We start from the raw sequence: 10,708 nt of genomic DNA on the forward strand, positions 1-10,708 counted from the left end.
GAGCATGTCCTCCACCACACCCGGTGCAATTAGTCACGGCCGCCACTCTGTTTGAAGTTAGAAGATCTAACTTCTTACTCAAATTTTTCACTTGAGCCGCCAATGAAATTACCGCATCTATTTCATGGAGACCGGCCACCTTTTTCTTCTCCCTAGCGTTCCATTGGTAGCTGTTTAGCCCCATTTCCTCAATTAATTGACGGGCCAAATCTGGGGTCTTGCTACCTAAGGTACTTCCTACTGCCGCATCCAAGAGTTGTCTTGTACTCGGATTCAAACCATTGTAAAAAGTATGAACAATCATCCGCTCCGGGAATCCGTGTTGCGGGCACTTTCTCAGGAGCTCCTTGAACCTTTCCCATGCCTCGAATAGAGACTCCAATTCCAACTGAACAAAGGATGAGATCTCATTCCTAAGCTTTGCAGATTTTCAGGAAGGGAAATAACGGGAAAGAAAAGCTTCTACCATCTCCTCCCATGTGGTGATCGATGCTCTAGGTAATGAGTGTAGCCACTGCTTCGCTCTCCCCTTTAGGGAAAATGGGAAAGCTCTCAAATTGATGGCATCATCCGTCACTCCATTTATCTTCAGCATATCACACACCTCGAGAAAACTCTCTATATGACTGTTTGGATCCTCATCGGCCAAACCGTTGAACTGTGCGGATTGCTGTAACATGTGGATGAATGCCGGCTTCAGGTCAAAGTTCTGAGCTGTAATCGGGGGACGCACAATGCTCGATTGTGTCCCCAACACTGAAGGTCTGACATAATCAGATAATGTCTGCTGTTGCTCGTTCTGTTCAGCCATGTTTTCAGATCCTTCCACTTCCAAATCAGCTAATTTAGACTGTTCTTGCACAAGTTCTTTCCCTTTTCTTCTAAGTGTACATTCAAGCTCAGGATTTCCTTCAGTCAATATCGAGGGATTCCCTCGGATCATAACCTGGAGCTGCACCCAAAAAGAAAGAAAAAGAAATCAGAACGATGATTGAATAAGAAGATATGAAATAGAATGTATGGTGAAATAGCTAAGAGAACAAAGTGCAAAGTATCTCTAAATGCCTACTCCCCGGTAACAACGACAAGATCCCCTTGCATATATCCCGCAAGTGCACGGGTTTGTCGAAGTAATAATCCCGGATGAGCGGGTATCGATTCGACAGGGAGTAGGGAATAAAAACACTTAATCCGCTTCTTAGCTATGTGAAAGATCAGTAGTGATAAGTGTGACAATGATTCAATTCTCAAAAGTAAAAACAACAAGTAAGAGAGCACGAGTAAAGGAGGAGGTAAGGCAGTCGATAAAGATGGGGTACTCGGATAATGCTCCGCCTAGGACAATTGTTTCAAGTGCAAGAACCCTCTATTATGCTTCCTAATCAATGCAATGGTGAGTCGTGGAAATCCTTAAATACATAGTCCCAAATCTAAGGTCAACTATGCCTAACTCTATACATGTCCCGGAGGAGAGATTAGATAACCTCTCAACCTGCCACTCGCATAGAGTTGCAATGAGCTCTAGGGATTCCAAGTGATAGATCTCTTCCTAATTATAGACCTAACCCTTTGGTCTAGGTGGAAGGTCCCTAACCACGATTAAGCAATAGACACTAAGATCACCTCAATGCTTCACTCCGTTGCACGCGCAACTAAGCCCCAGAGGAAGTTTATCCCTTAGATCATTCACTCTATTATGGCCGCAAAAAACTCGAGGAACGGAGGTAGAATATATCACGTCGGAGGGGAAATGGGACGCTCTTGTACCCCTCGACTCACCCTCTCCAACCTACCTTTGTCTAACGCTCGTGGTGTGTCACTCACTCACAAGGTTACCAACAAGAACTCTCAACCCTAGTGTCACTCTAGGGGAAATGTTCATACAATCAAGCATTCAATGTTGGAACTCACAACAAACATCAATTAATTTAAAACATAATAAAGAGATTCAATGAAACAAATACATCCTAGGGTTCACAAATACCCAAGTACCCACTAGGGGTTTAGCTCTCCATGTAGCTAAGTACAATCAAAGAAATAGAATGTAAAAGAAATAGAATGTAAAAGCAATGAATCCATAGAGAAACCCCCTCGATAGTCATGTCGATGGTCTTGTGGAAAGTCCTCTACTCGTCGTCCAAGGATTCCCTCGTCCGGTATAGGATACGCCTCGACGGAAGCTCCCCTACCAACCTTCTTCCTAAGAAATGACGATGTCGGAGCCGTAGAACCTCTCCAAAACCTTAGCCAATACCTCTCAAAACCCTAGCCAAAACCCTCTCTCAAGTTGGGGAAAACATGGAGAAAAGAATACTGAAATCGGGGCTGAATTGGTTTTAAATAGGGCTGGAATCGGGCGACCACACGGGCCTGTGGATTTTTCACACGCCTATGTGGAATTTCCACAAGGGCGTGTATAATTTCCACACGCCCGTGTGGATTCTCTGAATTCCTGTTTTCTCGGCCGACTGTGAACAGTGCTACTATAGTGCTTTCGCTACATTGTTTGGCTACAATACCTGGCCTAAAATACTTTCCGAGCCCATACTTTTATCGAGGTGACGCAAACGGGCACACGTTCACGTCGTGGATCGCTTTGCTTCTTTAATGACGGACAAGTTGGTGGAAATCTTGTTCTATGTGCATAAGTCGGAATGCTTGAGTGTGACTGCCCTTGTGCCCCTCCAAATAGTTGTGCTAACTCAAATACGAGGAGGTTGGCACACACTTTAGCATCTCACACCCGACCTATGTCTTCGCGTTTGAACCTTAGCAAGATTTCCTCCAAAATCGGTGCATTATGATCCACATTGGCTTCTTTCCTTCATACTCGGCCTCACAACCCTACCTGCATAAAAGTAACATAAAAACACACATATTAGTGTAAAAACCCGAGAAAAGTAATGCTCAACATAAGGAAAGAATGCTTCGCATTCATATCACACAAACACTTATCATGGTACATGGGGCTACTCATTTAGATGACTAATTTGTTGGAAAGTAGATCATTCAAAGAAAATGTACTCCAACAAAAAAAAAGGACATATATGAGATTTGACACTTTCAAACCCCCAATGGTCTACAATTATTCATAACTATGAAGTGAACCAAAAAACACACATACCATATGTACTTAGATTTTCTTATGTAAATCTAATGCAAACTTTTGGCTTGATAGCATTTCTACAGTAAATCAGTTAGTTATTTGGACTCTCTGTATATGAACTACATAGATGTAAAGAAATCCAACATAACAAAAAAACAAGATGCATGGAAAACCAAAAAAAAATAATAAAACATATACCAAGCAAAATTGAACAATTTAAACCTTTACATGTGTCAAATTTGCTCTACATAGTGTCATATGTGTTACATTTTTGCAGATAGTTAATTTAGAAGATGCACATGACTTACTTATTTTGGTCTCTCTATAGGTGAACTGCATCCATACATAGCGACCACCAAAATGAACATTATAGAATCATAGGGAAATGATTCAGTGATAAGAAAACATGCAGAGTAAAAAAAATAGACATACCATTAAATCCAACTATCTCAAGTAGTGATAATTAAAAAATATAACAACTAGAACCTTATGCCTCATGTTTTATCCAAACATAAACATATGTTACTGCGACCTTTTGAGCTTATTAATTATTGCAAAAAAGCTGAGGACATCCTCCAAACACAAATATATGTCTCAAGTTTTCTCCAAACATAAACAAAGGACACCCCCTCTACAACCACATTCAATATCAAACAAAATCAATAAAACATAAAAGCCCCATCAAGCAAGGCAACAAAAAAACCCAAAAAATATTATATTTTCTAATTAATCATTGACATGGACCAAAACAAAAATTACAATTGTTAGTAAATGTAGAGAACAATAATATAACACCAAAGAGTCTAATGATATATTTTAAATGGTATTTTGTTTACTAGCCAATTCTCAATATCTAACTTCATCAAAACAAAAGCAGTAGATAAGATCCCTAAATTCAAATACCAACCATTCACACTGTGAAAACGCTAACTTTAGATGTAAACCCTAACTTAGCTTCACATCAAATATACAATCTGGTGTGGCAAAGGAATGCATGAGGAAATAAAGACAAAGTTAGGGTTTATAAAGTCACGCTTATGGTACTCTGGTGCTTGCTCCCTTGACCGATGCATCTCCTAGTTCACCACCATCACACTGTTCAAGATTTTCACGTCTTTTCTCTCTCACCGATGCTAGAGTTATTCATCGTCAAAAACCCACATTCACACTGTCTCCTTGGAGTGGAGAAGGAGATGAGCATGTACCCTATCTAGAGGTCATCTCATCTTTTTCCTTTCCAGAATAGGGATGCTGACATGGACATTTTCCACTGACATGGCAACACTGGCTGAAGTGGAAAATTATAGTGATATGGAACCACAAAATAGGCTAGTTAGTATGTCCACAGGGAGATGACTTAGTCTTTCTGACAGCCACACAAGCAATCGAGGGTCAAAAATCTTTGGGTGACTGCCCAATAAAAGTAAATTAAAGTTTGGTAATTATTTTGATGCAAATTGATTCAAATTGAAGTTGGGTGACTAAATTAAAAATAGCAGAAAGTTGGCTAACTTACTAAAAAATTTGGTAAACTACATGTTTAATCACTAAAGTATTCATGTTTTCTTAATCTGGTCACTGAACTAAAAAAACAATCAATTGGGTTACTAGTATTAGCATTTCCTTCCAATTAAGTCACTCTCCTTAACATCGTTACCCTAATGCTAAGCTGGCGCGCCACCTCACCTGACACATGTTAGACTTTCTCTTGGGTTGTTGATGTGGCATTCCACTTGAACATGGGTTTGAGGATGATGATGAAGCGACAGCGAGTGGAGATCCTCGAGGATTGCACAAGGATGGACGGTGGTGGAGGGATAGTGTGGGTTTGAGGTTGAAGGGGAGAGGCAGGTGAGGGAATCTTTGTTGAGGTTTGGGATGATGTGGTGTGTGAGAGGAGGGAGATGGAGGATACTATCTTTGTTCATCCTGATTTGGTTCATAAAAGGAGTGGGTTCCATGGGCGGTATGAGTTCTATGGTCTTTTCGACAGGCATAGATTCTTGCATGTCACCATCTTGTGTTGAGATCGGATACATGAGTTGGTGGCAAAGGAGCTGGAGAAGAATGGATAGATGTAAGTGGAGCGGAAGGGTGTGATGGGGTGGAGCTTTGAGAGAATGGACACTGAGGTCTTAGGAGGATACGGGACCCCAACAAAGACCAACACTTGCTAGTGTGAGATACGAACACCAAACTACAACCATGTGGGGTCCACCGCCATTGGGGCAATGGTCATGCCAGAGAAGTATATAGGGTATGGTTCAGTTTACTGCCGATCTCTCTATCTATGATTGTGAGAAATGCTTAAATGGTACTCTTAATGTTTTACAAGGCTTTGCTCATGGAAGAGTTGGGAGCTTGGTTGCTAGTTTGAGCTGCATGCCAAGTACGAGACCTATCATTTCTTCTCTCTCTCTCTCTCTCTCTCTCTCTCTCTCTCTCACACACACACACACACACACACACACACACACACTCTGCTTTAGGGCCGCTGCCACTGTCCTCATCATCTGGGGTTGCCGGACTTGTTATCTTCTTTGGTGTTTGCATTTATTTGAGGAGGAGAAGCAAGAGGAAACCAATCAGACGATAGCCGAGTAAATTATTCCATTTTTTTTATACCATGTTGCTGATATTTCTAGACATTGTAAAAATCCAAACTTTAGCAAATGGAGGAGATGAATCAAATTTGTGAGTGATGAATCTATAGGGGTTGATTTGGCAACTCTCTGAGATGCTACAAATAATTTCTCCGAGAAGAATAAGCTTAAAACAGGTGAATTTGGTGTAGTTTATAAGGTAGCTAGGTGATAATGGATTGCTAAAGTGGAATGCCATGTCAACACCCCAAGAGAAAGTCTGACACATGTCAGGTGAGGTGGCGCGCTAGCAGCATCAGGGTAATGGTGTTGAGGCAAGTGATTTAATTGGAAGGAAATGTTAACGTTAGTGACCCAATTGAAATTTTTTTTTAGTTCAAGAACCAGATTAGGAAAACTGGAATAGTTTAGTAACTAAACATGTAGTTTACCCAAAAACTTTAGCCCTAAAAGACACCATTCAATGTATCTCATCTATTTACTTACACATACAAAGATATATAATAATGTATTATATATGGTATTCACACCTGTTTTTCTTATGTGTATCTTTGGCGTGTGAGTTCTTTTGGTTGTTGTTTGTGTTAGGACCTAAGTTGAGGTCGAGTGAGGGCAAGAAAGGGGTGGGATAATCCCTTAAAAGGAAGCCTAGGGCCTTGCTGTCTCCCTTGACGACACAAGGTCTCCCTTGCGGCTGCATGGGTGCCCACAAGGGCTTCCCGAGGGGGCTTGTGGTTGCAAGGAAGCCCGCATGGGCCCCTAATTCTAGAGGGTTCTAAAGCTTAAATGCCCCTTTTTTCCCTTTTCTTTTCACCTTCTTCCTTCTCCTTTCCTTCTCCTATTTGGATCGCTTTTCCCATTCGTTAATCTTCTCTTTTCTCGCCTTTAATTGAAGTTAGAAGCTTGAAGATATCATTACTCCTCTCTTGTGAAGGTCCGCCTTTGTGTTGTTAGGAGCCTTGAGGTATGGCTCTTCTTTTTCTTCTTTCCCTCTATTTTTTGGTGTTTCTTTGAGTTTGTTTGGGTAAAAAACCTTGTTTGTTTTTGAGTTTAGAAGTCTTGGATGGTTGTATTCCCTTGATTTTGTTGAAGATTGGGGGGATTCTTCATCCTCTAGATTAGGGTTATTGTAGCTCCAGTGAGTTCTCCTTGTTTCCTTGGTTTCTTTGGGTTAGAGTGAAGCTTTAACCCTTAGAGCTTCATTAGTAACCTGAGGAGTTAGTTTGATCAAACCCTAGAGTCGATTAGGGTTGTTTGGTAGAGAAAACCAAGGGTTTTATTGTGTGGCTTTTTGTGCTAAGATTTGTTGGTGTTTTGTTGTGTTTTGGCAAGGAGGTGAAGCTTTGGCTCAAGGCAAGGAACTAGCCGAGGATTAGCATTCAAGGAAGCGAAATTGATAGATTTTGTGAGTGGGACTAATAAGCATAATCCTATTAGTAGAATACCAATATTTATATGCATATTTCTTCTATCTTGCTTGAGTAAGGTTTTGTTAATTATTATAATTGAATTGAGATATTTATTGCCTTAAAATGAGTTTATTGCTTGATGTTTTGTTTATGCAAAATTTTGTGTTCAAATGGAAGGATTCTCGGGTTGATACTTGATTTGTAAGTTGTTAGTTGTTTTGTGTTAAAATCTTTAATGATTGTATGTTCAACATTTCCTTGTGGAAATTGCAGTGATTACTGATTATTGAGTATTTTACTGGCTATTTGACTCTGTGTGGAGATATACTGGTATTATTTAGATTGTATGGTAGTATCCTACTGCAATAGGTTGTCCTGGCGGCCAGCCTTTAGAGATGGCACAAAAGACGGTTGACCATTTTTGGCCAATTCAGGAGGGCACGTAGGACCCTGATTGGATGGTCATCAAGGAGCCATAGTCACCATACGGTGAACTAATGGGTCAACATCAAGGGCATGAGTACCTTGACGGCTCTAAGTCAGCCACGGCCATGATGAGGTTTCAAGACCACTTCATGTTGTGTGTGTGTTGTGAGTTGGGTATTTTATTGAGTTAGTTTTTCTTATATTTGAGTTTGAGAATTTTCCTGTGGTGTTTCTTTTGTAATGTCATCTTAAATTTATGGTGAGGGAGCGAAGCCTAGCTGCCTCTCTGAGGAGGGCAGTCTCCCATAAATTTGAGTTGGCACAAGTATTGTGGTATATTTATTTCGAAACTCATATTATAGAGTTGTATGCTTATGGAATTGTTCTAATCTTTATACTTTATTTTAAACGCTTGGTTTGATGTTCAACTTATTTTATAAATTGAACCCGTGTTTAGTACTTCGTGGATTTGATGTTGTAAAACCCTAGTTGGGGTAAAAAATACCTTCTTGACACTATCTTTTGATATAATATGTTAAAGATTACTATTATATGCAATTATGTTCTAACGTGGCTATATTATTAGTAAAGCATTATTTTGGAAATTTATGTTTATTATTTTGGTAAATTCTAGTAGAATTGTGCTAGTCTCCCCTCATTGGGTAATCGTGGTTGCTCACCCTCTTTCCTCTTCTTAGGTTGTTGCAGGTAGTAGGTGCGGCTGTGAGACAGCATGCTGAGCATTTGCTACCTTCCTATCTTCTTTGTTTCTCTTTCAGTTCATGTATGTTATTTTTGTCTTGAACATATTATATAAGTCATGGATCCACTAGTATGTTGAAAACTCTATTGCATGGTTGTGTACTTGAAACACTTGTTAAACATTTGTGTATGAGTACTTACTACTATTATTGTTGCTTCCTTACATATTTGTAAACCTCTTTGTTTCGGTACTCTGACATTGTTGTTGTTACTTTCACTCCATGTCATTTTATTCCTCTACTCTGCACTTGTGCTAGATATTGTGGATCCCATGTTTGTTAGTTAGCCTTACGGCTTCCCGATGGTTGAGTGGCGGGGTGTCTCTCCTCAGGATTGTTGCGGCCTATGAGCCCTCAGGTCTGGGCATGACATTATAAAAGAGATTTTTTTAAAACACTAATGGTGAATAATTAAAAAAAAGCCAACCACCTCCTGGTGTATTGGCACCGCCGCACTGGATCCCCTCTAGAAGGTGTTTGTATTTTTACTAATAAGATGAGTTTGAATCCCAGCTCATGCAGAATAAAGGTGTATGTGTATTGAAGTATTAACTTTACGTGTATGCACGCCCTAACATGGCTTGTTTGTGTTTCATAAAAAAATAATTAAAAAAATAAAATATGAAAAATAATTTTTTTTATAATAATAATTTAAGAAATGAAATATGTAAAAAAATAAGCATCGTAATATTTTTACTATTAAAATTCTGATTTAAATATGTTTAATATGAAAAATAAAATCTGTATCATGATAGAAGTCGAGCTAATGTAGAGCGGTTCTGAATTTCTAAGTTAATTTTGGATAAATAATAGAGGAAAAAATGCATGTGTCTACATTATATTCTAATTTAAATAATATGTAAGAAAGTTTGATATTTTAAAATCATATGATGCATATAGATCATTATGTTAACATTCAACAAATTTTATAACTTGGAAAAGTTTATAAGCGAAAATAAAATGAAAAAAAAAAAATCACATTATACAATTGCATTTTGGCGATTAGTACTGAATCCCAACATAGGTCATTTGTGTCATTACTGAAAAAATGGGTTCAAATTTTACCTCATAAAAACTAAAATAGTAACTTTATATTTTTGCATGCCCCTGGCCTAACTTGTTCATATTTCAAAATATATATATATATATATATATTGGAGAAATAATCAATATATGAGTGCACTTCCACAATTTCAACTATACTAACCAATTTAGTTTGATTTCTCTAGAAAAATTATATACTACAGTTCGAGAATTAGGGCATGTTTGGTCCGGCCAATTTTTGGTAATCGTCCACTGACCAGCCAGCTTCCGACCACTGGTCACCAGTCCATTGTTGATTCGATCATCAACCGACTTGTCTCTGTAATTTTTTTTATTTTGTTAACCAAACACTTATTCTGTAATAATAAAATGTCATAATTTCTGTAATAATCACTTACACTTCCTACGTAATAAAATTATATCATATTTTTTTTATTTTACAGCTAAACATGCTCGTAAAAACTTTTTTTAATAGGTGTAAAATTATTTGTTTACATAAACTATTCATGCACTCATTTTCTTAGTTCAAACATATGATTTGTCATGTTTTGTGTCCAAAGATCAAAATGAATATAAAGGCAGAATTTAGTGGCTAACAAAAATGCATTCTCAGCAATAATAATATCATATGGGTAATTTTGAAAATGTAGAACAAAGATCAATATTTCATTTTAATGAAGAAAATAATACCGATAGAAAAACATATTATAATTATAATAATTTATGGATACGAAGATTTTGGTATATCAAGAACTTCATTATTATATGAGTATTGAAAAAATTTGAAAGTTTAGGGAGTTGCTTTAAATAACAGACATGAAAAAGGTGAAAACAACCCATCAACTTTAGCTAAAAAATATTAGAATTGAAGTTATAATTTACTAAATTATAGTTAGGAGACATGCCATGTTACCCATGTTAACAGGTATATTACATAATTTGATTATTTAAGATGGAAATACCATATTTTTAGAATGTGACAATTTGGCTAATATTATCAAGAATATAATTACTAATTTTACATACTGTAATTTCAAAAATAACAAGTTTTTAAAATTTTAAAGGTAAAATTTTTTTGAATATTTCTTTAATGATAACAAACATTTGATATTCAAACTTTTTCAAAAATTAAATAATTAAATTAGAAGACAAAATTATATTTATTTAAAATAATTAAGTTTGATTAAATTATTTTTTAAAAAAAGTATTTATTTAAAATTCATATATTAATAAAAGCTAAATATTTTAATATTAAATTTTTATTTTTTTAAAAATCAAAATATTTATTATTAAATAATTTTCATGTTTGTATTAGTAAATGCTGTAAAGTTTAATCTATTTAATATTGATTAAATTATG

At 37.1% G+C, this 10,708-nt stretch overlaps 1 non-coding gene across 1 annotated transcript; it reads left to right on the forward strand.

The window, feature by feature from the left end:
• Positions 1-314: 314 nt before the first annotated feature.
• LOC120253924 lies at positions 315-421 on the forward strand. Its single transcript, XR_005534464.1, has one exon. It is a non-coding gene; the product is annotated as a small nucleolar RNA R71 (small nucleolar RNA).
• The last annotated feature ends 10,287 nt before the right edge of the window (positions 422-10,708 follow it).

Source organism: Dioscorea cayenensis, unplaced genomic scaffold (assembly GCF_009730915.1).
Source record: "Dioscorea cayenensis subsp. rotundata cultivar TDr96_F1 unplaced genomic scaffold, TDr96_F1_v2_PseudoChromosome.rev07_lg8_w22 25.fasta BLBR01000246.1, whole genome shotgun sequence".
Lineage (NCBI taxonomy): Eukaryota > Viridiplantae > Streptophyta > Magnoliopsida > Dioscoreales > Dioscoreaceae > Dioscorea > Dioscorea cayenensis.